Genomic DNA, 6,000 nt, shown 5'->3' on the forward strand with positions numbered 1-6,000 from the left:
ACAATAAATAAAACTGAAGCCTAGACCAGATTCCAGATTAAATCGGTCCTGTCGAGTGATCCGTCACTTCAGCACAACTGAGCCAGCTGTTCGGATTGGCGTTCCAGGGGTTTCACGAGCGCAATGTGGCGGGGCCATTTCAAAGCTGGTGTGACAAAACAACAAATTTGTTCACCCTTTAAAAATGCAGAAGGTAGCTTACTGGGGAGAGGCGCTGGAAGCTGACGGGGCAAGCGGTGACGGTCCAACTGACTGCTGCTGGAGCAAATCCCTTTAAAGGATTCCCTGCTTCAGCAGTTCCAACTCAGCGCCGCACAGAAAAACGGCGCTGAGTTTCCACCAATTCGTGGGTGTGGGGGGGACGTGGTCAAAGCGTGCGATATCATTCCAATATGATTTAAAGGTGACCGACAACAACAAGCAGCTCGCTACATCCCAGCCTGGTGCAAGAGAGGAGGCAGATCAAGTAAACCTTGTTCGATAAGCACGAGCAGCCTTTAATGAAGCATGATCAATGAACAAATGTCCCTCTGTGATCCATGGAGTAAGCCTGGTTGGGCAAGGAGAGCCTGCCCACCATGCACAGGCCCTGATGGTGCTTTAGCTTTAGCATGCTGGTTCAGAACGGAGAACGGGCCCTGTATTGTAAGGGGACAGGATGCTGCTAAGTGTGTTAGCACAACAGCTTGCTGCTCTGAGAGGACACAGCACATGAGCCAGAGAATAATGGTTACCGTGCTGGTGACAGCCTGTCACTCAGCAGCTAACCCCATATTAAACCAACAGCTGTGAGCGCTAACTGCCAGGATGGGACCCAGTGAAGGCAGAGCTACGCATGATAAGAAAAGCAAGCTCTCCGAGAGCAATACACCTGCTAATCACACCCGCGTCCCAGAGCTGGCACCGCACGAGCTACACTCTTAATTAAAGTAAATGAGATCACTTTTAGCTGTTCTGTGGTGGAATAATGCCAAGCGTAAGCATGTAAATCTCTTCTACACTGTTTTTTTTTCTCCCCCCCATCAAATGCGTCTCTCATAATCAGACCTTCTTGGCACGACATGATTTCCGAGCAGCGGCTGATCTGTCCAAGCTTCCGTTTGGTCCGCTCGGTTATTTTTGCTCGGCTCGTTAAATTCTGGGGTGAAAAAGCTCAAATATTCTGAAATCCGCCGCATGTGCAGACATGCAGAAGCTCCCGGACGATGCAAACATCTCAATTACTGAATTAAAAAAAATAGAGCTTGACCTACACCTTTATATGTATAAAATTTGACACCCTGTGGGGGTCAGTTCTTATGGAAACACACAAATTGAAGCGAGGGTGGAAGTCTCATCCCCACAAACCGTTTTCCCTCTCGAAGATGAGTGCGTTTTCCGATCACCATGGCTATATTTAGTTGTTGTAGTTGCTCCATCACGCTCCACAAAACGCCGTTGAACTCTCGCCACACCTTGTCAGAGTGGTGAGAGAAGGGCCCCAGCCTTCCAACTCCATTTAAATGCTTTCAAGGTGAAAAGTGCCCCCCCCCACCCCCACCATTCAGCTTCCAGAAGTGGAAGATGTACTTCGGAGGACACTACTGAGATATCTCTCCAGCGACACAGGCGCGGACAAGAAAGAAAAAGCTCGTGTTTAATCAGGCGCAAGGACATTTACACCATTTGTTTTTTTTCTTCTGGATGAGCACAGGGGAAAAAACAAAAAAAAAACAGGCTAACAGGGACAAAAACGCTGCGAGCAATATGAAGGAGAAACCCCAGGAAGCACTCTTAACATTTTCAAAATGGCAGATAATAGACTTCTACCATGCGTGTAAACATTGCATTTCCATAGAAATGGTTTGTTTCTGTGTCTCAAATAGGTAACCACGGGCGAGGGACTGACGCAGCGCTCGTCTCTTAATCGTGTTAGAGCTCTCACAAAATGGCAGCTTGGGCTCTAAAAGAGGGAGGAAAATAAAAATATCGGAGGGGCACATGACACGCACACACGCCGTCTTTTCTGTGCCCACAAATGTAGCAAAGATCTCTTTACAATCTCCGTTTGCCATCTTTTATGCAGAATTGGACAATGATTTACAACACACACAGCACGTATGGTTCATTCATGCATTTGAAATCCATGATAAATATGAAACAATTCTTGCTAGCCTTGTATTTAGCACAGTTGATGTTTATAAATAGATATTTATTATATGAAAAAGAAAACTCATTTTTTTACGTTAGCTACTACGACATTATTCATAAAGGCAATTTTTAAACTGCAGGAAGAAGAAGAAGAAGACGGTTGATTTTCTTTTCTGCACCAGTGAGATTTGAACAGAGCCACCGCATAAATTAGCATTTCTGTGAAGAAAAGACGTTCCTTCTGAGCTGTTCGAAGAGCACCTCCTTTACTGAGGAGCGTTCCCTGCTGGTTACAGGGTTCTATGATCTAACCCCAAGAGGTCAGGTGTGTCACAACAGGGGAATGGAAGCGCCAGGCTTTTGGGTCACCTGAGACTCTGTTTCCTCCTCAGCCTTCCGTGCGTCCCAGCCTGTGCGGTCATGCGCTTCCTGGTTAGTGACCGGAAGAATGAGATCGTAGATACAACTGACCCAAAGTTTATGTCCTTGCTCTGCGTGTTCCTGGTAGCAGTGGAAGAGATTTAGTGATCCAAAAATGACCCCGGTTACATTGCTGCTCCCCCACATTGGCAGTTGTTAAGGAAGTACCAGCTGCACATCAGGGACCCTGCAGAGCAAGACAATCTAAACAGACGGATGTCTCTCTCTTATTATCACATTTAAAATGTATTCTAAGTTCCGGAGACACACAGTTCAGATTTAGGGTGGATTTGGAGAACATTTAACGATGTTAGAGCTCTTTAAAGACGTGGCCAAAGCTTCTCAATGTGGTGTTGGGTGTCCATACTTGGACAAGTAAACTGCATTATGGGATACTTAGCTGTCCCAAGTCCAAACAAGTGACATCTGACTTGATGAGGTGGGTGGAGCAAGTACTCTTCTGGGAAACTTAGTGTACTAGAGAGCCTGCAAACTTAGACCTGGAACAGTACTTGAACGGCGACTGATGATGCTTCATGGAGCGTGAGAACAAAAGTACAGACAAATACTGAAAACTCCTCACTCCTCACTTTATATTGGTGGCGCCTCAGCAGACCTGACCACACCTGAGGTCACATGATCCCATGGAAGTTCTGCTGTATTTTCAGGGTGATTGCATGAGCTGGAGCTCGACAGCAGCTCCACACTCTCGATGGGATCCATGGGATCATGTGACTTCAGGTGTGGTGACGCAGTGACAGCAAATGTCGGGGATGACGCACGGTTACTATTGTCATGCCTTTCTTTTGTCCAGGCTTGCACCAATGCCAACAGCGTTACCTCCCTAAACATCCATCAAGGCATCGACAGAAGGTATGTGGAAAGAGCGGGAGCTCCGAAAGCTGCTCCTGTAGAGTCATCCGTCTCCCCAGTGATGACAGGAACACAAGGTGCTTCGTTTCAAAATCTGCGCTAAAGTTAGGATAGGACCTGGGAAAGAAAGCTGCAGGGAGGGCTAAAAACTCGTGGGTCGGGTGTCACATGACGGCAGAAGTCGGAGCAGTCCTCACATGGAGTCGCTCTGTGTCCACCCACCTGATGTTGCTCAGACACGCCGCTAACAGCACTAGCGCCAGATTAAGCTCAGACATTGTGGAATCGCAACAAAATGAGCGCCGCCGCAGAGTCTCCAGCAGAGCTGCGGGATGAAATATGACTCATGAAAATGCAGGCGCGCTATTGTTTCATAATAAATTCATATCGCTTGAAACAGGCCGACCGAACAATTCAGCTGCTGGATATTGAAATTTAAATGAGACGAGCCAGATGTGAAGGTTGGGTATTGAAAGTAAAGCACTTTTCTTTTTTTTTTGTTTGCCTAAAAGCATGTGGATGAAGTGCTTCCAGAGGGCCCACTTATCTCATGTCACTAAATTAAGTGAAGTAATAGAGCTTCAAATTTTGTCCTGAGTTATATTCAAGATTGATTAGGGGGAAATACAATGTTTTTAAGTGCATCTGACAAGACAGATGATGTCACCTTCACGTTATTCGGAACTCAGAATGCACCGCTAATGAATCAGTAACGCACATTCTGGAGCTGCCTCCCTCTGATTATTTCTTCATTTTGTTCCGTCTCCATCACTCTGCAGCCACGTTCTGATGCTGCGTGCACGGGAAGAGCGCGGGATGTAAGGCGCTACATGCATTAAACATATACCGCCAGCGTCTACATGTATAATAGAGCAAGCTACGTGTGATATATTGTTCCGAATGCGTTCTGTCCTCGTGATGCTGCTGCTAAAACAAGGAAGGATGAAAACGAAAGCACCCGGAGCTCCAGTGAACTCAGTGAATGACAGTGAGACAGCAGTAAAGTTCCAGTGTGAATGCCTCAGGATTGGCAGATGTCTTTAATTCAAGACGGTGTAATTTGGTGCCGCGCGTCATTGAAATTACAGGGTTTGTTCCCTTTTTTTGTCTAAAAGTGCAGCGGCTCCTTTTGTTGGTCCAGAGTGCGGAAAAGTAAATTTGCCAATGCAAAATGCATGGTGTTGGGGAGGCAGGGACGGCTGCGTCAAATAACCCGCAGCAGTACCAGCCGCTTCCTTCTGTGTGTCGCCTCAGCTTCATCAGCAGACTCGCTCATCTTTAGCATTCCCATTGATCCCCCCCCCTCCTATTTTAAGCCATCCTGGCATTTCATATTGTCTTGAAGTTAAGGACAAAAGGCTGTTTGGTTGCACCTGCTGTCATGAATTGTGATGTAGTCCTGATCCCAGACCACCGTGGCTACAGAAGCTCCTGTGAGGAAGCATCTGAGGGGAGCGGCCCATTTTAAACACAATAGATTTCCTTAATAGAAAAGAGTCCGTACCTGAACGTGGCCGACGGCAACGCTGCTATTCTACGCGTGCACTTTGACCTGCCGCTAAACGGCCCTCCCTTCCCCAACATTACGAAGCTCATTTGTCAGATCTGATCGCCTCGGCTGCGGTGACGCCCCGGCTCTCGGCGCAGAGCCATCCAGCCCGACGCCGGTTGCTCCTCCGTTCAGTGATGAAGAGAGCGGCAGAGGCAGCGACTCCAGGAGGCCCTGTTGAGGGAGAACATTGTCAGCTACTGTTACTGTCATATGTCGCTCCTGATAATGTGCACGGCATTAAATATCAGCCCAGTGGATCCCTGCAATAAAGGAATGACATAGTCCCCCCACCCCGAGTTCAGACTCTTGAGTTGTATGATGAGTGATATGTATGGTGATGATGATGATGATGATGATGATGATGATGATGGTGGTGGTGGTGGTGATGGTGCAAGTCAAGAGATGTTTTCCTGCTTTGATACTCTTAGATTCTATCGCTGCATTAAATTGAGATATTAGGAAAAACAAAGAAATCCCAGTGGTGCTTATAATGACTTTGGCTAACCTGACGGGCATCTTTCCAATTGAATTGCACTTATTTACAAGGCCGTGTTAATGTGTTCTTCAGTTAGGCCAAAAAGCATATCAGGGTTGTGCTATTAAACTAAACGCTGCAATTTATTACAGTCTTACATAAAGATTTCCACAGTCTTGTATATTCGAGTATTTTAACAATTAACTAATGCTGTCATAGAGGCAGTTTTTTTAACACCACTGCTGGTGAGAGAATTCTTTCTTGTTGAGAACTAAATTATTGAATTCCAAGAGGTTCCTGAACCAGCGCGGCTGTTGCGAGATACATCATACCGCATAAAGGACGCTAGCATGAAGTGACGGGACGCTGCTTAAAATAAATGAACAAAAGGGAGCAAAATGTTCTCTTCATTAGTCTGAGCCTCCATCGCAGCCCTGAGAAGTCGGCGCAAATGCAAATGTGAGCTATAAATTCTTCCTGGACCACTTTTCTTCTCAAAGTGCCTACTTCTTGTTGAAGATCCGGTGGCTGAGGACTGGGGGACGCCACC

This window comes from Takifugu flavidus, chromosome 14 (assembly GCF_003711565.1).
Source record: "Takifugu flavidus isolate HTHZ2018 chromosome 14, ASM371156v2, whole genome shotgun sequence".
Lineage (NCBI taxonomy): Eukaryota > Metazoa > Chordata > Actinopteri > Tetraodontiformes > Tetraodontidae > Takifugu > Takifugu flavidus.